This window comes from Topomyia yanbarensis, chromosome 3 (assembly GCF_030247195.1).
Source record: "Topomyia yanbarensis strain Yona2022 chromosome 3, ASM3024719v1, whole genome shotgun sequence".
In the NCBI taxonomy this organism is placed as follows: Eukaryota; Metazoa; Arthropoda; class Insecta; order Diptera; family Culicidae; genus Topomyia; species Topomyia yanbarensis.
In genome coordinates, this window is record NC_080672.1 from 75,614,464 (window position 1) to 75,637,230 (window position 22,767).

A 22,767-nucleotide genomic window follows, 5' to 3' on the forward strand; every position below is an offset into this window, starting at 1 on the left:
GATATGTGAACCGCATCCAACAAAACTTACGACGAAATCCGAAGGGCTTCTGGACTTTTGTTAATACGAAGAGGAAGGAAACGGGTCTTCCGTCTAGGATGGTTTACAATGGCGAAGTAGCGACTACGACGGCGACAAAGTGTTCCCTATTTGCCAGTTACTTCTCGGGTATCTTTACTACTGATGCGCCAACTGCCATCGAGCTCGACAACGTGTCCCGTGATGTTCTCGTTGGTGCGGTGGATATGGATGTATTCACCATTTCAGAACAATCGGTTCTCTCTGCAATACAAAAAACGAAATCGTCGTATGCTCCAGGACTGTGCAATGCCTTCAGATGTTCTGAAAAAATGTTCGGATATTTTAGCGATTCCACTGACGCACCTTTTCAATGTGTCATTTCGGAAGCAAAAATTCCCCGATGATTGGAAGTGTTCAGTCATGTTTCCGGTACACAAGAAAGGTGACAAAGGCAACATCGAGAACTGCCGGGGAATCACTTTGCTGAGAGTCGAGTCAAAAATTTTCGAATCACTTATCAACGAGGTGCTGTTCTCTGCTAGTAAACATTACATAAGCACTTGTCAGCACGGATTCTTTCCCGGTCGATCGGTGGAGACGAACCTGGTCTCCTTCACATCCTTTTGTAGGAACAAATGTCCAAACAACTGCAGGTGGACACGATCTACACAGATCTTAAGGCTGCTTTCGACACTGTTAACCATGAGATACTGCTAACGAAGCTTGATAAACTTGGATGCACTGCCCGATTCTGCCGTTGGCTTCGATCATACCTTGTTCACCGTAAAGTCGTTGTTCAAATTGGTGACAATGAATCTCAGTCCTTTTCCAACCATTCTGGAGTTCCTCAAGGTAGTACACTTGGTCCGCTACTATTTTCACTGTTCGTGAATGATGTGGCTTTCGTCTTAATGCGTGGAGGGAAACTGTTCTTCGCCGACGACGAAATGATTTGGGCGTCATCCTTGATGAAAGGCTAACGTACACCCATCACTTCTCAGCGATCATTGACAAAGCTAATCGTCTACTAGGTTTTATGTTCAAAATATCCAACGAATTCCGGGACCCTTTGTGCTTCAAAGCATTGTATTGTTCCCTGGTGCGATCACAGTTGGAATTCGCAAACGTCGTCTGGTGTCCCTACCATGCAACTTGGAGCCAACGAATTGAAGCCGTCCAGCGCAGATTCATAAGATATGCGTTACGTCAATTGCCTTGGAATGATCCGCTGAACTTGCCGCCATACGAAGACCATTGTCGATTACTAGGACTGCACACTTTAGAAGATCGTAGACACGCGTCGAAAGCTACCTTCGTATCTAAGCTTCTTCTCGCCGAATATGATGTTCCCGATCTCCTATCACAAATTAACCTCTACGCACCAACCCGTGTCCTTTGTCCTCGAACACTGCTGCAGACTGAAATGCGTAACACTAACTACGCTGCCAACAGCCCGATACTAGCAATGGTCCGTCGCTTCAACGATTTTACCGACATCTTCGACTTCGTCATTAGTTCTGCACAGTTTAGAAATCGTTTTGCATCACTTTAGGTTAATTATTTGTAATTTAGTTCATTAAGACTCATTGTCAGATGGACGTAAATTGTTAAATACAAATACAAATACAAAGTTGTGGCGATAAAATGAGCTAAGTTCGTGATTTTTTTTGAGGGTTTTCTGCAAATTTTATTTGAAAATGCGAAAGACAGGTCGTTAGGAGTACTATCAAAGATAGAAAAAACAAGATGAATTACAATTTTTTTTACAAAATACAATAGAGAATATTAACACAAGCTGAGTTCCTGCATACCACGCAATCGGTTTGCTTGTTTTATTTGACTTCAGATTTATTCAAGTCTGTACAGTAGAATAAAATGTTGATCGAGATTGATAAGCTTCCAGAGTAATTCTACCACATATAAAAAGTTCAAAAATTTACGCTCTTTTCATGCTAGGTCATCACCGCTAAAAATTTATTTTCTTGAAGTGATAATTTATGCCTAACGTCCATTAATAAAAAATAGCTATACGACATTTTTTAGAATGAACCAGAGCACACTTCTTACAGCCTTTCGACACGTTAACAATGTTAAATAACAATGATCAGCGGATTTGAGAATTACGTAAATTTGAAGATATGTTTCGAACACATACCTACAGAGTAACGTTTGATAATTTTGTTCCAACTATTGCAATGGTATGATGAACGACAAAAAAAACCCATAAAGAACGCCTCGTAAAATTTCGTTTATAGAAACAGCTGTAAAATGGTGAAGTCCGCATTCAAAACATATTGATAAGCAATGTATGAATCGCATTCACATCCCGGCCGCGGAATGAAAACCTGTCTGTGAACGTTCAATAAAATTCAAACAATTTTAGTTACACAAATGTACCCCAACTGATAACGGTTATCAGAACGGCCCATTTCAGAAGCCGGTTGCACTGACCGAACGCGAACAGAGCATCCGTTATCGGGTCTCCACCGGCGACGGCGGCGGGCGTCCAGTCCGTATCAGTGATCCATCAGCAATGGTGGTATGGTTTAATCGCACACACGAAAATGTTGATTGGTCGATGCCAGCTAACCAATCAAATCGTAGATGTAGACGACGACGACGACGCTAAGCCAAGTGTTACGCCGCCGCGCCGTACCGGTGTGATGGCTACTGAATAGACTACAAGGGGGATTGCTAATTAAGCCATTCTAAGTCGATGTCTCACTTCAAATAGGTTGGCAATCGTGTCGTTGCACAATCAAATGTGGTCAAGTGCAACCCATGTTGTGGGTATAGTGCAAATCGTACCGACGTCAACCGGCCCTCGATGAGTGATGACAACTTTACAATACCTTACACGTGTGTGTATGTGTGCTTAGTTCTCGAACGAGTGCCGTTCGGAGTGCATCCCTGAAGAGGAACGGATTTATATTTCATCAATGATGCATACTTACACTCGGAACTCGGGTACGAAGTGACCGGTACAGGGTAACTACGGCACGGGTGAGGCACGATAATTCAGCTCGAACGTATCGGTAGAAAGGTACACGTTCGCAAAGCACGAGGAGGAAGAATTTAATTAAACATACGACAGTGAGTTGCTAGCGTTGCTTGAGTTTGGAATTCATTAGAATACATTATCGATCACCAGCTTAGATTTGCTCGGACATTACTTGTAATGTAAAATTTAAACGAAAACGCTTGCTTTTATAACGGGAAGACTGATTTCCCATTTCTTCTACTTTTCTCAGCTAGAGAAACACGGTGCGTTCACTTTGCATCCCAGCAGTAACTTATTGAATAATTGGATATATATCATCGTTTATCCAGTTGAACGGCGGTTCGTAGCTCCTTCCCTGTTTAAGTCACTCACCAGGCTGGCTTCGTTGATTGTAACAGAATTGCCCTTCTCGCTGTGTTCTTCTTACGCGCGGTGGTGTGGCGCATCGTTGGTTCATTTAAATCTCTACTTCCCAGTAGGTAAAGTTCGTTTGTCTTGAATTTTTACTTGCTGGATGGCTTTTAACATTGCCATTCCTCTACTATTGCCACCGCCGATTCCAAATCGTCGTTTCTGCTCTCGCTCTTATGGTCTAGTCCGGTACGGTTCGGTACTGGCACTGGCAGGCCAACATTCGCTGCCGTGGAATATGTTGAATATTATTTACTCAACATCTTCGTTTCTTTTTCCCGCGCTGAATCATCAGTGCTGGGTAGAAATAGATATTTCAGTGCGCGGAAATAATTGTACTGTGCCAACCAATGGACGATCTCTCGCTATACCGAAAGATGATCATTATCTCAGCCCCACGGTTGTGTCCGTACGTACGGGGTCCTACTAGTTTGAGGCGCGAGCGCGCGCGGTCTTTGAATTCGTTCGTCTCGGTTGTGCTTCGCGTATGGGTTTGGCTCCTTATTGTTTTTCGCTGTTTTTATGGTCGCACTTTTTTCCTCCAAGTCAGACGCTTTCCTTATTGCCTTGGTTTTCCCTTTTGAGATAGCATATTCTTGGGGATGCATTCCTTGCTGCACGAGGAGGTTTAGAGAGCGAGAGAAAGACATGCCGTGTATAGTTTAGGCACATGGGCTCAGCTAGTTTATGTAAGGGGAGGGTGTATTATGACGAGTAAAAAGTTTACCAAAACACACCGGAAAAAATCCCTTCACAAATTATGAATAAAAAAATCACGTTCTGTGAACTGAACGATTTACGAAAATCGTGAACAAGTTCCTGAAATATTGAATAATAAACCTCATATTCATGAAACTATTCGTGTTTATAAAAAACTACTTCGCGAATTTGAATCATTGGTTTCGGTGGTGAAAAATTGATGAGAAATTTTGAAAATCGTGACAAAGCTCATGAAATCATGAACAGCTCTTTTAGTTAATATAGTTTATGCAAACCAGTGTTTTCCAAAATTATGAACAAGACAGGGAACACTCTGAACATGTTTTGATTTTGTTAAGTGTCTTCTTCATAGTTTGGGATTATTTATATTTTATTCGCGAGTTTCGAATCGCAAAATAGTGTCACGATCAGGATTTCATGATCTTAGTCATTTCGAACATTATTAATTTGATTTTACTATCGAATTTAAAACGTGAAGTTATGTGACTCATGTTCATGATTTCTGTTATTTTATCATGTTATTCGAAATTTCTCTTCGTCTTATTGTAATATGTTATTTTTTGGTTACAATCGATTTTTTTACTTGGTGTGAAGTGACAATATAAAATAGATTATACAAGTGTGACTGATTCGAAGTATTTTGTTTTGTAAACCATATCACGAACACGAATTGGTGTTCTATAATGTATTTTTGACACTCAGCGCAGTTTTCGTATACTATCCGAGGATCATATTGAATCTTATCAAATGAATTCGATGTTCGAGGTTCCAATACTTTTTCTGTACCTACACATCGTACCCATTACTGGTCGCTAGCAGTTTGACACTACTTTATAATATTTCTTGAAAAGTTCGCAGAACAAAAATGATTCCATGAATAATACTTCAAATTTGGTGAAACAATTAACGTGAACATTTCATAATCATGTGCAGAGTTGCATGCAATTGAACATAATTTGGGATATCCTCTAAATATTACAAGCACGAAAGATGGATCGTGAATAATGTAGTATGAATCATGAACTCAGTTAACGATTCCATGATTAATAGTTGATTTTATTAACTATTTCACCAGCACGAATCGTCAGTGGTGACTAATATACTAGCAATCAATAACTAGTCCACGAATACTACATAATATTTTATGATTTTGTGAACTATTTCACCGGCGTGCATAGTCAATCGTAGCTATTACACTAAGTATCATAAACCAGTTCACGTGTCCATAAATATTTCGAGATTTTGTAAACTATTTTGCGAGCACGGATGGTGAGTCGTGGCTAATATATTGGGAGTCCGGAATAATAAACCGAGTTTCATGAAATAGTTTAGAGGCAAATATCCTGACAGTTTTGATTTTGTGAACTAATTCACAATCACGAAAACCAGAACACAAATAAGATGTAATATGTCAAGAATCAGTTTACGTCGCATTCTGAATAATGTCTCTAAATCTATGAATGAAATCACGATTATGAATAATGTTCACAAAGTTTTGAGATAGTTTACGTACAGAAAATCAATGGTAATGACATTTCGGAAACCGCGATTGAAGTTCAGAAAACAAAAACTAATAGCTCAAATATTGAAAGCGTTATGTAGGCGTTACTGAAGGAAAATTGACAAAAAATATGAAACACAATTGTGTGGCTGTGGGCTACCAGGAAGTTGATAACAGTCTATCTTCCTCCGGACAAAAATAGCCTAGAGGCCGAGCGACATCAGGCGGGTTGAAGTATAAAAGATAATTTATACTCGCTAGCACTCGCGACAAAAACGTTAAACAAACGCTCGGGTCCTTCGTGATCATCCACGCACACCTACGCCCGCGATCTTCTAAACAGGGTAATACAGTCACTACGGTAACTAAGTAAACGTTTTTGCAACTTACACCCAAAACGGCGCGTGCAGATTTTCTGTTTTCGGGATCACAATCTCATTCCCAAAAGCAATCCTTTTTGAACATTGAGCTGTTCGCGCACAATTCGAGATGAGCGCAACGCTCACAAAACAAAACGATGACACACACTCACACACAAGGAAACTTTGTTAGTATTTGGTTTCGTCTCTTTTTCTACATCTTACATTCCCCCCACCAAATCCGCCACAAGCAATCTCATCATCATTGCTGCTGCAGTGCATTTTGTTTTGTTTCATTCTTTTCTCCGCTGCTATAAATAGCTCGTGATCTGAAACTTCTCGTAAAAAATTCTTATATCAGATTTTAGATTAGAACCGACAAATTTTTATTAGGTAAAATACCTCTTTACTACCCGTACCATGACGACACGCTGGTGCAGTAGTAAAATGGTATAGTTAAGCTTCATACTGATGATGAGTGAGATAATATCGTTTGTCTCCCCGCCGCCGCGTCGGTATTTCAGCATCGTCATTGACGCATTTTGCTTTGTACCATGTCCCCGCTGTTATAAATATTTCGTTTGTATGTATGTGTTGGGAAAAGGTTAACGGGTAGCATCAGGATTGGAACCGACAAACATCTACTCGGTAAAACGCCTACTTTACTGAATAGTCATTTGAATGAGCTATATAAACTTCTCATCATTGCAACAGTGATCACAAATGGAACAGCATGGAGACGATGCTATGTGTTATTCAAGTTATCTCTGCACTGCGTGAGCCAACAGCGTGTAGCTATGGGATACGATATTGTATTGCACAAGTATGAGGTTGGTTGAATACTAATGCATCGTTTGGGAGCTTTTCGCTCACAGTTCGAGAGCGAAAAAACAGATGCATTTCCGCTCTCAACGATTCGTTTTGGGTGTATAAATTCACAAACGCGGTCTCAGGAAAGAACCTACAAACGCCCATATTCGCGCGATCATGAATCGGTTATGTGCGCAAGCCTCTACCCTCAGCATAGGCCCAATGCCCAATTTGGTGGACCAAAAAAAAGGACGCTCATATCCACGAAACAACATGGTCCCTGGTAACATGACCGGGAACTCTGGTAATTTGGGAGAACTCACTCTCTTCTAGCATATGAGCCGTACACTCACACCTATTTTCCAGCAAACTCTTACTGATTTTTACAAACTTGATTTTAAATGAAAGAAATAATACTCCCAATGACTGCTATTGAATTTTATTCAGTTCTGACTATTGGTTCCAGAGTTACAGGTTGGTTATTGCGGTCACATAGTAATTCTCATATGAACCGGTACAATCGTAATACCTCATAGGTTTAAAATCTATTGAAATGAACATCAAATTACTTCGATTCGCGGGCCTAGATCACTGATGGCGAATCAAAGATTAATGGAATATATTGTCCACTATCGATAATTCCAGAAGTCCCGGGTTCCGGGCATATTTCAGATATAAAGCCACTTCTGTGATGACTGAACCAATTTTGATTAACCTAGTTTTAAATGGAAGGTATAACATGAAGTTGGGTGTTGCACCCTCCATCTACTCCTTCACCTCCTACCTCTCAACCTCCCGCTCCCCCTTATCTCACCACTCCCCCCTCTCAGACCAACCACCCTCCTGCATTCCCTTCATCCACCCGTATACTAAAATAAGTTAGATGATTCCCGACGTATCCTTCCCCTCCCAGTAAGTATATACCTTCTCTTCTCCACCATGAAGTTAACATAAAGACAACATTGAACTCACACTGATGAAGCTATATAAATATTATATTTTTGCTTGTTTCAAGTATGTCAGTGTCGACATGTTACTTATCAGGTTCGTGACCGTCGTACACTTATATATGCTTATCAAGTGTGATAAAAATGTAATAGACATTTCCACAATGTTATGTTGAACGTAACCAGGCATTAAATCATAGTTTGGATAAATGAGAAAGGCACAATTGCACCGCTAGGTGGATTAAACAGGTTTTTTTTAAATTTTATTCAGTTCATTCATTTTATTCTTTTTTCCGTTTGTTCATTTTAATTATTTTTTTCAGTTCATGCATTTTACTTAGTTTCTTCGATTTATTAATTTTATTAGTTTCACCAGATGAGTTTGCCTGAATCAATTTTTTTATTCTAGTTTATTTTCCGACGATTTCTGTCCGCACTGAGAGCCAATCACCGACACTAGAAAGGTGACTCCACCATATGGACTGTAGATATCGGCCCACCGGTTTTACTTTTCTTATGAGTGAAGGCGTGCCCACAGATTTTTTACCTCAGAAAATCTCAATGATTGGGATGAGTGGCGGTCACCACTCAATCACAGGCATCGTCGAAATTAATCAATTTAATTTAATTTATTAATTTTATAATTTCTATCAGACTGTTGAGACCCCTTGCCTTTTTGAGGCTTGAGGTAGTCTTGCAGAATTGTTTACTCAAGGACGTAGTCAGCCAAAGGGCCGATGAGACTGAGTTTTTTGAATGCCGTTGTAAAGTTATTTAAAAAAATAGTGCGTGGCTTCACAATTTGTATAAGCATGTTTCTTCACAATGGTTGAGTAGAAGTACTAAACCCCTAGCAATTTTTGGTTTTGTTCAGTTCAGTTCGTTTGGAAAATTCGACGCTCAAAAAAAATGTTCGAAGTCCCACAAAACATTCTTTTTTCAAAACGTGTCCTCAAGAAAATTTTAACTTGATGGTGTGTTGTTACAGGTAAGGATTACTCATCGTGTGATTATCGTGTCGGACGTTTTAACGGTTAAAAGATCAAAATTGAAAGCAGTGATGACGACAATGCTCGCAGTTTTATGGAAAATATACTGTTTGAATTCGTTTATTTTATAGCATGGGTGCCGAACCCTCAAAGGGGAAATTATAATTTTCGCATACATGCAACTAATAAGACGGCAATAAGACGGTAGTCAACGCATGCTGTACTGAAAGGGAAGTTTGTAGTTTTGAAATATATCGCCATCGTGAACGGATCGTTTAGTTGAAATATAACCAGTTATTCGAGCTAGAATTGTTTCAATAAAGTATAGTAGTGCGGATTCCCCGACTTATTTGAATTGATTTTCCGGATCCTTGTGCACCTGATCATTTCGTGCAATTATTCCGGCAATCTCTGGTAGCCGCCATTTAGATTCGTTCGATTGACTTTTGCTTACCGACTCGTCGCATGACGAACCTGGAAATCGCCAGACCTAAGAAACCAACACAACAGGGTCCAACATATACTTTTGCATATAGGGGAACCCGGGGCTATTCGAACCTACTTAAGTAAATCGCCCTTTTAGGTGGATATATGTGAAAAAAATTACCGGTCATAGGTCCTAATTATTAGTTTGAATCCTCGGCTACATTTTGGTGTCATAAAACGTTCATTTACACCACTCAATGGCAGCGCTAGGCGACGATTTGCAAACCTCTACGTTTTTCCATCCCTTTACAATGTAAGGGTAATTCAGACCGTCATTTTTCTTTAATTTTTTTACAATGGAATTATGTTTACTTATGAATTAGTTACAAGAGACACTCCTTAAGAAGCAAAAAAAAAAATGCTTTACAAAAACTTAATCTGGTATGTCACAGCTGTCGACTCATGTATTTTCTTTGCTGTGGCGTGTGCAATGGTGTGCGCAGCCGCAAGCCGCTGTACTGTGGTTGACGGAATAGGGGGTCCGAATTGCCCCGTATGCTCATATCGCACAAAAGTGGTGAGCGTCTCGAAAATATCTCTGTTTTCACCCAAACAAAAACAATTCCATAAAATAGGAGCCTCAAGCTTTCCAAAACACTTACCTTTTATTTTTTTCACTTTTATTGCTGCTTGAATCACGGTTTTTCCATTGTAATGATTTTTGTTTTGAGAATTGCAAAACAACGAAACACGTTGTATCACCTTTGTACAAAGAATCAACTTCAGCTCTCAAAATTAATGTTTCAGAATAGCGGTTCCACGAATATGTACGATAGTTAGAAAGTCTTGCTATTTTCTGAGAAATCGAGGGGGTCCGAATTACCCCCATTGTCTTAATAGCCCCGGGTTCCCCTAAATTTTTTAAAATAATCCATAAAAAATTGTAAAACGATCCATGAAAAAGTTAAAAGCGTTATGCATGGTTCCTTAGAAAGCCTTGGTTGATTTATTCTTTTTATTTACAACCGACATGAGCCGTCAGAATTAGAATTTAATAGAGCGATTAATTCTCGTCAAAAAAGTTATTATATTTACTTTCATGTGACCAAGAACCAGTATTATCTATTGGTTAGTCGTAAAGTATCTGCTAAATCCATTCATATTTATTTTCTAAAATCGAAATTAACCACATATTTCAATGAATATGTCATACACTAAAAATATGAATTTTATCGTTGACGTAATTGCAACCATGACACAATTTAACAAACCGTAATTCACGAAATGAGGAAGCATAACCGTGTCCCGTTTGATTTTACATGAAAAATATACTTAACATTCACATTGACCTAAGATCACACTTATCACCGCACAGTGGCGGATTTCCCTAAAAACCTGACCAAAAGTTGAAAATGGTTTTGATTGACCTGCAAAGGTGCATACCACGGTTTTTTGGGGCGCAGATTACGATTTTAATGTCAGATTTTCAAAATTCAAAATGGCGGATGCAAAATGGCCAACATTTTAACCTAAATATAAGTAAATTTTCATGAATGAAGATTTAATGGCTCCAGTGTATTCCAATAACGTTTATAATGTATAGAATAGTGTGTAGTTAAATGATAGAATTTGTTGATTTGCACGCATTAAGATGTTTGGGTGTCTAGATAATGTAGCTATTATGAGAATTGATGTTATTAGTCATTTCAAACTATGTATTTTGAAATATTATGCAACGTAGTTACAAAACTTTTAAACTCTCTGTACGATTATTTTTCAATTGCTGTCCGATGCACATATTTCTCAAAGAACGAAAAATAATATTTTTCTAGATCACGATTCTGCGACGAAATTCATGTAGTGAAATGTTAATTAAAATTAATATGACAATAATATGAAAACAAGTCAAATTCACTAAGATTCATAGTTTTATGTAAATTAAATTTGACCGAGGATTTGTACAAAGTCCATTACTACGATGAAACGTCCATTTAAATTCATGCGTTATACTTGGTCAGAACATGCTAGTACTGCTTCCTGGTATAGTTTTGAGCAACCACGTTTTGTTTGTTTTGCTTTGCATGATCAAAGTCATAGTTCCTTTAATCATGGTGTTCATAGTTCCTTTAATCATGGCATTCATAATTGATTTTGATAGTAACGTTTAATCATGGTATTGCTATGATTAATAGTAAAATCCACTTGTTTTTAAGGTCATGCTGCTTCTTTCGTCAATAACTTTTCTCAGCGAATTTTCATAAACTTACAATGTTCCACGAATGTGTTCAGTTGAAGAATACCTTCAAAATTATATGGTGTTATGATTAATTGATTGATGAGGTGATTTTTTATGAATTTATTTTCAATGTTAACCGATTTTCCATACAAACTTTGAATTTTTTGGAGGGTCCGTAGACACAACCGATCGGTACCCAAATTTGCACAATTACTAGGGGCCATAAAAGAAATCAGTAGGGCCTGGTGGAGCTAAAAGTCAAAAATTGAGCCAGTCTAGTGGACATACGTGGACAAAAAAAGTATTTCAATAATTTAGCAAAAACGTCTGTTGAAACCGTCTGCTACAAAAGCGTGAAAGTTATTGACATTTTTATAAACAAACAAAATGATATATTTTGACATCAATACATAAAAATAAAGTACATACCGTCATTACTTTCCATTATTACACATTTGAAACCCGCACTTTTTATCAAAATCTAGCTACACTTGAATAATACTGATATTTCGGGCGCTCGATGTAAAATATGAGCAAAACGCGATGGTCTAAACTGTTACGAAAGTCAACGTCATGTAAAATTAAAATCAAACGTAAAACTAAGTCAAATGTCAACATCGTTTGAGAAATTAGTATCCCAGAAAATGAATCAAGAGTGAAATTGCTGCCATTTTGTGTTTAATAGACATTTTACCAAACAATGCATTATTCAGTTTCATATTATTTATTTACGCGATTTTAGAATTGACTTGCTTTGCTTTTTCAATTTTTTATATCGATCAATATACTTTCAGAGAATATCTGTGTAAACTTTGAGCGTTTTATCCCAAATATTGTAAAAGATACAGCGTTTTGAACGAAGCAGACGGGACACAAATCACGCGCAGCAAAACGGTCACCTTTTCTAGGTACGTCGCTTTCGAATTCTTCTGGAACTGTTATAGAAAGTTACAGCCGCACTTTAAGATGCATATAATCATAATTGCAATATAATTTCATATCAAAACTACTTGAGGCATTTTATTACACTGGTTTCTATTCATTACCGTTTTCTTTTTCGTGGAACAAATTATATTAATGCTTTTGGCCAGCTTTTTGGAACGAATACTCCTCTGTGTGACACTTCAACTGCGCTTTGCGAAGAGAAGTTCTATTTTTTAATCACTCGCCTCAAAGTTCATTTAAAATAATCCAGTAATTTCTTCTGTTGCTCACACGAGAATGAACAAAACAATTTCATTGTTCGCAAGCAACGGAAAAATCGCAACCACCATTTTTTTTTAAAAAGCTTTATTTGCCTATGAAGTATTCAGCTTGCACAGAAAATAAAGCAAAGCAACCTGGTGTAACGAACGCACACCAGCCGAATCTGCAAAATATAGAAGAATCGATTGTTTTTTGTTCCATTCCTTCTCCTGGCTCATCTCGAATGGCTCGCGGTTTGTATGGGGCTTCTATCAACAATTCTATTTTGATAGCATTTTCCCACAATACAATAAATACTTGGATAATCATTTGTCGTTTATTGGATATGCGACAATCGTATAGTGGCTGGTGTCCACTAGCATTTTATGTTCTCGTAGCGAATACAATCGATATCTTTTAAACTGTAATATCAGTTGGTATACTATTTTCAATTTATTTCGAAATGATTTGGTGCTTTTCGTTTTGCTTGTAGGTCTTTTCTAGTTTGAATTAAGTATATCGCTTAGCTTAGCTTAAGTAAATTTTGAATTAAGTATATTGCTAGACATTTTATCGCTATTCGTCGTTAATATGTTCCCAAAACACCTAATGAGGAACTTAATGAGTCTTCTGGTGGCTGCACGCCAAGAAACTTCTAAAATGTTGAATTACGCTAGAAGTCCAGCACAAAACTCTCAGTCTTTCTTCTCCCGCGAGACTTGTGTAGTGCGTAGTACTATATACGGACTCTACTAATAGCAATTGTCGGACTAACATTCCTTTTCTTTCCCGCTGCGATCTACGTACGAGCCTGATCGGTGCTGGTATTGATCAATATATAACTTTGGATTACAAGGAGTTGTACATTGAATGATAATTTGTTACCTCCAGGCATGATCATCTATTGGTTCCCGAGGTAGTTGAGCAACGCACAAGCTGAAGCTATTGGATATCTGATAGCCATAGCACTGTCAACTGTTCGCCAATAGAAATTCTTTTAAGAAAAACGTTGCTATCCCGATCTGAATGAAATAACAAGATTGCACCAGAATGCAATTTTCGTAACAAATTGTGTTATAAATTTGGTCTCGTTAGTAGTTAAAATAACAGAAAATTATAACAAGTAACAACGGGAGATTTAGTTTTGAAATATTCTTGTTATGTGTTTCTGATCGGGATGTGATAAACGTTCGCGAGCAAAGAATCTACGCTGCTTTAAGCAGTTCCGTCTTCATTATTCGCACATCTAGTGCCCAACTGTGACATTTTTTCAAACCCCTTCGCTTGTTATCCATGGTTATCGGTATGGACACTTTAGACTACTTTTTGATCAACAATTAGAATGTTCACATACTTGGTTGCTCGTTCTTTTAGCAACACTGGGCAGTAACAAAAAATGTCAAACTTATTTTTATATGCAGGAGATAATTGGGCATATATTTTATAATTAGTTTTTAGTGTTTCGGATTCTCCTTATCAGTAACTAGCACCAGTCTTTGGGCTAGTTAGATGATAAATCTAAACTAGTTCCAAAGATGGCACTAGCTAGACGCTCAATCCTAAATCTAAAATGTCACACGTCTTGCATGAACTAACAACTGGCATTTTCCGAGTGATGCCTCAGAAAGACAAATACAGAAGCTCTGGTTTGCTGATGAGAATGCGGAATCCAAAATAGTTTATTGGCTTGCGAACCAACAATTATGCAAAAAAAAATTGTTAGCCCAAAGACTGGTACTAGTTACTGATGAGGTAAACCCGAACCGCTAAAAACTAATTTTAAGTTAGGTATTGTGCCCTCCTGCACGAAAAAAAGCATTTTTTTGCATAATATATTTTAATATCAATTCTTCAAAAGGGCTAATGAGATTTTTATAAACAAACTTATTTCGCTCATTACTCCGCTGTCGAGTCGGATTTCATGAAAGATACGCATGAATCAATCTTTACCCTTGGTAGAATCAATTTCAAATGTCTTCTGGGTTGAAAATATAACAAATTAAGAGAAATCAGCAAAACAAAAGTTTGTTAACAAATCTTATTAGCCCTATTCTAATGTTGATATGGATTTTATTTCATTCTGTTGAAACCTTCACCTCCAAATGTAATCTGCTACCAGAACGGAAACAATACAACCTGGGGACAGCAAACAATATTGTCTTCCCAGTATACCGGTCTTGTTGTACAGGTTTGGAGTAAAAACGCTGTCGCATTCAAACAGCTTGTAGATAGCTACGGTATAGGCATATATTGAAACATGGATCCACATATAAAGTCGCAAAACTTGGAAAATCTGCAAAAAATCACATAAAAGATCATATATAGAACCATCGTTTCTGACAGATGTTTTGAAAACCGGTCCTTTACTTCAAAACTCTTGGGCCCCTCCCGAAAAATGTTTTCTAGCTACGTGCTTGCTTTAAACCGAACATAGAACAAAACTCTCTTAGAACGAAAGAGTTCCGCACTTAGGAAGGTTCCCAAGAGTATTTTTCAAGGTTTTTAGGAACATTTTTGATCAATGTTTCTTCAACTTTGTCGGTCCCTTAATTATGTTTTTGTTACATTATTATCCCGCAGATTTTCCTTTTTTTATTTTCAGTACTGTTAGATACTTTTCAAAACAATACAATCTACTTCTCGAATTTTATTATATTATTATAATAACAAACATCAATTTAAAAACCTTGAACTTGAACTTCCTAAGAATATGAGTTTGATCCCTACAAATGAAATTAATTGTCGATTAATCTATGGTAACAAATTGAATTTAACAGATTCGTTGAGGTGAACTCGCGTAAGTATTGTGTAGCAAAGCAAGCAACCTCTTACCTCGTCTTCACTGGACAATTTTATACATACAACAATACTATTTAGTAGTTAAAATTATTTGCATGATATATTAGTATGTCGATTTGAAATCCGTTCTAAAACCAAATTTTTTACACTCCCAAAACACCTCCCCCATCAGAACTTCTAGGTACGCCACCGCTCCCGACCAGTATTACTGATTGTGACTGGCGACAGACCAACGACAGGAAATTTCTCTAGACCTAGATTTTGTCTGAAAGAGTTGAACTTTTCCGTGGTTTCAATTAAAACCTATTACCCGATGTAAAAAATTGTTCGATCACGATCGGAAATTATTTTGCGATCTAATATCTAACACTTACTTGAACCAGAAAGAGCACAGATTTGTTCGGTTTTCACTTTTTTTTCGCTCAAAGTTTCTTTGAAAGGATGCTCGACGGTCGATTGATTGCCCTCTACATACCATACCACCACAAACTGGCCGGCTCCACGAGAAAACGAAAGAGTTCAGCTAACCGTCCTACCCGGTAGGTAAAGAAACATAAAAAAAGCATCCAACCCGGCTCACAAAGGAATTAAAGCACCACTATTAATAACTATAGCATTAAAACAAGACGGGCGTAGAAAGACAACAAAATGAGCCACAATACGTACTGCCACGCCAAGTCGATCTTCTTCAACGACTCCGTCGACTTCACTTGAAAAGTAATAAAAAACACGCGCGCGGGGCACACACAGGCTGGCTAAAAGAATTTGCGCGAGTCCACACCGACCAGAGGGAGCGATCAACGAAGTCACAACTGCCGCCAGCCGGAGAGCCGATGTCGGGGCCGTGCCAGCAAACGGCCAGCAACGGCGAGGGAGATAATTTTCTGATTTTAATCGAATTAATAGCTCCGACGGTAAACCGGCACAATTGCGCGATCTCGCGATATACGCGATCAGGCCTCCATCGGTGCAGGGAAAGAGGTGCGCGGAGACTCTTCACAAATTCTTGAGATCTCGAGAAGTGTCCGATACGCTACAGCACGGGGAGAGTCGGATTGCTTCCAAACAGTGCCAGTGACAATCTTCAACTGAAGTGCTGCTGGCAAAGACGACCAGGACATAGGTGCTTACTTCAGCAGCTCGTCTCGTGGGATGAGGCTTTAGTGGTCGGTAAGAGCAATCATCTCTTCGGAACGAAAACAATTTCATCCCTACCGCTAGCTGGTCGGATGGATGGCTGGTTGTGGCTGATTGCTGCCGAGATGATGCTTGGCTTTGAGTTGGTCTGCCCTATTGCATAGGGAGGCTTTGGGAGGCAACATAAACATGAGAAGCGTGACTCTTGCGGGTTCGCGGAGAGTCGCACCGAGAGAGACAAGCATGGAGCGCGAACGAATGATTTGATTTGCGCGACTAGTTGCGATTGTAGCGGAAGGAGAGCTGGGTTGCCAGCAGCATGTTATTACTTCCAGTTTATGGTCTAGCCAGCGATGGATTCTTATTGTGCATCTTTATGTGCGGTTCGACATAAAACCTTTTTGTTTCGTTTACGCCGATTTGTTTTTTGCGCAGTGCAGTTGGAAACTGTAATAAATAAATATTTTAAACTAAAAATCATTGATTTGCGTAGGAAAATAAATGCTATGGAAGAGAGAGAGAGAGAGAGAGAGAGAGAGAGAGAGAGAGAGAGAGAGAGAGAGAGAGAGAGAGAGAGAGAGATATTTATTCAGGAAATGTGAGTGTCGAATTGAACCGAGAATAGTAAATATAGTGAGATTGGAAGAATTCATATCGGTTTTCTAAAGATTCGGAAAGGATTTTAATTAAACATAAAAGTGCTAGAGCTAATAAAATGTGCCGTGAGACTTCAAATTCATCGAATTTTATCATTCAATATTGTTTGAAAATCTGCCCTTTACTGATTAGAAAAGGGTGGAGTTCTGCCTACTACGATAAGCAAGAGTATCGTAAAACGGTGTATCTTCAAGCACCGGGATAACTTAGAATTTTTTCAGTAACGTTCAATCAGATGATTCCCCTAATAAAGTTATCGAAACAAAAAATAAACCATATTCTAAACTTGGTCAGCATCTATTGAAAACCATTATTTCGTCATTTAATATACCTTTTCCGAAAAGAAATTTAAAATAAAAATGACACAACTCCCCCAAACCGTTACAATCTGTTCAAACGATTCATTGAATATTAATGAAATCAATTAACTTCAATTAGATTGATCAGTTTGAAGGAAACTGTAAAAAAATCAGAGATTTTTCTTGTTGACTGTTCAATTTCGACCACTTCCCGAAAAAAAATCGATAAAAGTCAGCTGTATTTTTCTAGGTAATTTTGTTCTTTTGAGACATCAAAATATGTAGGCCTGCAGATATGCAATTACACGATATCTCGAAAGTTATTTCTATTTTAGATGATCAAAGTTACCCCGAAGCTAACGGATGAAAATTTACTACTACTATTATTTATTTACTAAATTATTTTATTTCATTAAAACTTAAAAACATTATTTTATTTTAGTAAAACGAAATAAAATACTCAACAGTTTGGACGTTTTCAATCTATGAACGTATCAGTTCCACGCGTAAAAATGAAAACAATTACATCTCTTTGAATTTAAGAGAGGTTTTCGAAAAACTTTAGAAAAAAGTGACCATGCTCCTCCAATTTTATGGCACGCTTTAACGATTTTGTCTGGCCAGCTTTTGGCGATAAGATGTCGCCTCCAAAAAATAGCTTTCATTCGTTGACGTATCATATCTTGATAATTCTGCTTTAAATCTCTTTCGAGCTGATCACATTTTGTGCAGTAATTTTTTTTTAATTCGTTTATTTGACACGGCTCATAGCGGTAGCTTAACGGAGCCGTGGATCTTTTATACGTTTACAATACATGTAAAAATAAAAATACAAACAAGAATTAATTGATTGGATCTCGTGCGCGCAACTTTTTATTGCGAGCAGAGACCTTCTTTCGCGAGGTCTGTTGGCAAACAGCGTCAGGGGGGTCATTTAATTCTCTCTTGTTTTTCACGTCCCGGTCGAAGCTGGCTTGGTGTCCAGGATCAGATGTTCTCCCTTGCTTCTTGCACTTATTGTTGATCAGTGTAAATCCGTCGTCATTGTTACTGCATTCGTTGCCGATATTGCTTACAGTTGCTTTTGGGGTGCTGGATGATTCTTTTGCGGTTTTCATTATGGTCTGAACAGCTGCCACAAATTTGGCCACCGTTTGGGGTTCAGGGATTGGTATAGAAAACTCTGTTTTAGGTTGGTTTGCCCTAGATGAGTTGGCAATCGATTGAGATGCATTTTCCTCTGCATCTTCCGCGCAAGGTTGTCCATGATGAGCTGTCTGATTACAATTCTTGCACGTAGGAGTTTGCCCCTCATGGGTGCATAGCGTAGTGTGCATAATTGTAGTTCCGTGAGTTTTGAGTTTTATTGCCAAGTAGGAGGGAATAGGCCTTTCAACCCGCATCCTCACTACAAAAACGCCGTTAGGAGTACCCGGGAAGAAGTTTCTCCAAGTATCAGGTGTAACGGATTCTACTTCTCCGTATTGCGACATGCATTTTGCAATTGGCTCAGAAGGGGTACGAGGTTGTAAGGTCATATAACCTTACATCTATATAATCATTCTCAATATATACGGGAATCTTAATTCCAACGTTGTCACTTTCAACCACGTGTTTTAAGTTGTTCTTGAAAACTAACGTGTTGAATGATATTAACACTACATTGCGAAGATGATGATACTGAAGGTACAATACTTCTGCAAGCATAAGTTGCATTTTTACCTTCAGAAAGTATTCCACTTCACAAAAACTCGGTCGTTTTAAACAAAATTTAAAGTCAATGACCGCAGCGTTGGGTCGAAGTAGAGCTTTTTCGTCAACTTTACTCATGATGACAAGAATAATCCGATATTTCCTTTGTTCTCGAGACAATGCACATTAGATTGAGAGGCCTGTTGTTCACTTGGCTCGATTGTACGTCTGACTGCGGCAGAAGTAGAAAGTAGACTGTTCGAGTAAATTTTTTATTGTGGTTTCGAACATCCGAACTGTTCGGAAATCAATTCAATAAAAGTTATTTTTTTCGAGAGTTGTCCTACTGGAGCTGTAGAGCTAGGTTCTCGGAAGGGCTCCCCGTGACATTCACACACTACAATTGCAGACGAAACAGGCAATGGCGCCCACTAAAACACTGCTTAAGGCTAATTGTAGCGGGACGTGATTCTGAATGTGATATTCATTGTATGGTTCAGGTATGTGCGGACGTAGTGACTTTGCGATCGCGTGTATCATCGCGAAGGGCTCGAGTATTTGTACGTTAACGTGTTCGATCGTGTGTGCGTTTGTATGTCGCGTGTGCTAACGTGTATGTAACTTCGCGTGTATAAATTCTATATTAAAACCGTTTGCCTTTCGCATATTCGCGTGTGTTCTAGAATGATCGCGCGCACCGTGAATCTGATACTTAATTTTTCGTGTACGGCTCAAATGCTGGAAGAAAGCAAGATCATCCATATCACTAGAGTTCCCGGATATGACGCCATCGAACCTGTTGTCTATGACCTTTATTTTTTGATTGGTCCTACTGAATGTATGGACCTATGTCATTAGGACAGGGTTAATGGTTTCCAGACATGATTGTGCGAAAACGGACGTGTGTAGGTTCGTGTTTGAAACTTCGTAAGTGCCAAAACGTTCACCTTATTACCGGGGTGTAATCAAGTTTGCGCAATCGCGGGCGGCGCTGTGCGTTGTTAATCGCGAAGGGCTTAAGCGTTCGTATGATAGGAATAGCTCCATCGTTATACAAGTCTAAACTAGGCTTACCACCTACCGCTCCCGTATGACAAATGCAGCTATTCAAACAGGGTTGCTATGATTATTAATAAAATCCACTTGTTTGAAGTCATGCTGCTTCTTTAATTAATAACTTTTCTCAGCAAATTTTCACAAACTTACAATGTTCCACGAATGTGTTCAGTTGAAGAATGCCTTTAGAAATATATAGTGTTCTCATGAATTGATTGATGAGGTGATTTTTTACGAATTTATTTGCAATTTTAACCGATTTTCCATACCAATTTCCATATGAACTTTGAAATTTTTGGAGGGTCCGTAGACACAACCGATCGGTAACAAAATTTGCACAATTACTAAGGGCCATAAAAGCAATCAGTAGGGCCTGGTGGAGCTAAAAGTCAAAAATTGAACCAGTCTAATGGACACACAATGTCGTGAGCCCCGTCCACGAATACCGCCATCAAGTTGTGGGACAATGTTTGCAAATACGGCACACAGCAAAAGTCAATCCACGTCGACCCGCCAGTCGGCCACGTCACCGCCCACAGACCAGTGGTTGAGCGTTGGTATGCGCCGGTGCAGAGTATGAAAAAACATAGAACATAAAAAAGGCGCATGAGCCCTCTCCACAGTGGCTCGACTTAGTAAAAACTTTGTCAGTTCAAGTAGAACGGTTTTCTGTAATTTTGGTACGTATAATTCGTTTTTGATATCAACATACATTACAAATAAACATTTACTGTTCATTAGGGTGACTCAAAAAATCTTTTTGTCAAGGCGGTTCATAAATAATTTTAAAAGTAACTGTTGTGCACTAGATTCGTTTTTGAAATTCAAACATGTTAAAAAAAGAAATTCTCACTCATTAGGGTGGCTTAAAAATAATTATTTTGCTGTAATCCTTCATAAAATTGTGGAATGGTAATGGTCATGTGCTGAATTTGCACTAGGGTGGCTCAAAAATAATTATTTAGCATTTAATATTTTTAATAGTTATGCATGTACATTGCATTTCTTTTTGATATTAAAACATATTAGAAAACAGGACAGCTAAAAATAATTATTTTGTCGTTAGAGTTCTTAATTTTTTTGTTAATATTGGTGCTCCGCATTTATGCTTGATATTCTAAAGAGTTAATTTCCATTTAATTATGGTGCTTTAAAATGATTGTTATATCTTAATGATTCAAATAAGATGATTTTGAATTTATTTTTGACGTAAATTGACAAGCAAAAATAAATTCACTAATCAGTAGTTTCGTTCACGCATTATTTTGTTTTCGCCATGGTTAGTATTTCGGGGCTATCGTAAGTCTACTCGCATCCACTGGAAAAGTATTGAAATGATTATGACTTAATATCACATTACATCACATGTGTTTTATCAAACAGTGTTTTTTACTTGAGTTATTTTGGGTTACTGAACCGAATTATCTACACGGAAAACCGATTCATCACAATTTCAACTAAAAAATTAGTTGAGTTTTTGGTTTCGTCTAGTTAATATTTGGGCGAACTAAATTTTTGTTGAAAACAATAATCCAACGTTGTTGGTTTGATGCTGTCAGTTTCAGTCTGGACACGAACGTTTCATCCTAGCACAAAACTTAAAAAGTTAAAGCACAAAACTTGAAAAGCTACATGAGCTAAAGTTTGAAACGCTTGTCTCAGCTTCTAACGCTTGTTTTAGTCCAGACACAATTGCATATGCCGTTACACTACCTTTTCAGCCAAGACACAAACGACTAGAATTCAACTAATCTCATTGTTGAATTAAACTGCTTCATCGTAAAATACAACATAGGATATTTCAAACGTTTTGTTTCACCGACCGACGGATGAAAGGTATGGAATTAAATTGTTGAAAAATTCCGTATGTCAGTAATTCACACGTAAATATAATACAGAGTTATGTTTCTCATAATGTTATCTTTTTATAAACTGCAATCTTAAATGAGACGAAATAGCCAAAGGTATTTAAGGATTGTTGGAAATTGATTGATTTGAATTTTAGAATAAAGGTATATTTTTTTTCTATTTAGTCACAAACACTATCCAGCACTACAAAAAAACTTCATACTTATTCCACGTCTAGTTTGGAATCTCAAACGATGAAAAATAATTATCATATTACATATTACATTGGTTAATAATTGAAATGTTACTATATAATCGACTAAATCCGAAATAGAATGATTTTGACAATTTTCGACAATACTTTCAATTTTCAGTGCACATGTATTGAAAAAAATGTCAATAAAAATCATCCCTTTATTGAAATGTTTTTAAAGAAAAACTAGATAAAACCAAAATGAGGTCAGTTGAATTTCTGTTTTTTTGTGTACTGGTTCAGGTAGTTGCGTCCAGGATAAAACAAGCTTTCCAAGCTGAGACAACTACCTACGTGCTTAACCGTTATGCCCAGCGTGTTGCTGTCGCTACCTTGATGTATTTCAGTAAGGTGTGCATCTTAGCTACTTGCTGTCATTTCGTATGATGTGCGTCTTGAATCAAAATCAATAATAATTTT

At 37.9% G+C, this 22,767-nt stretch overlaps 1 protein-coding gene across 2 annotated transcripts in view; it reads right to left on the reverse strand.

Moving 5' to 3' along the window:
- Window positions 1–22,767, reverse strand: part of LOC131693342 (protein N-terminal asparagine amidohydrolase) — a 165,997-nt gene that overhangs the window by 107,965 nt on the left and 35,265 nt on the right. Inside the window, exon 1 of one of the 2 annotated variants that reach the window (XM_058981082.1) lies at window positions 15,780–16,418. The exons of the other annotated variant lie outside the window; for it this stretch is intronic. The gene's annotated coding sequence lies outside the window, so the exon portion shown is untranslated. Of the gene's footprint in view, window positions 1–15,779; window positions 16,419–22,767 lie in introns of those variants that run through there. 2 annotated transcript variants of the gene reach the window in all.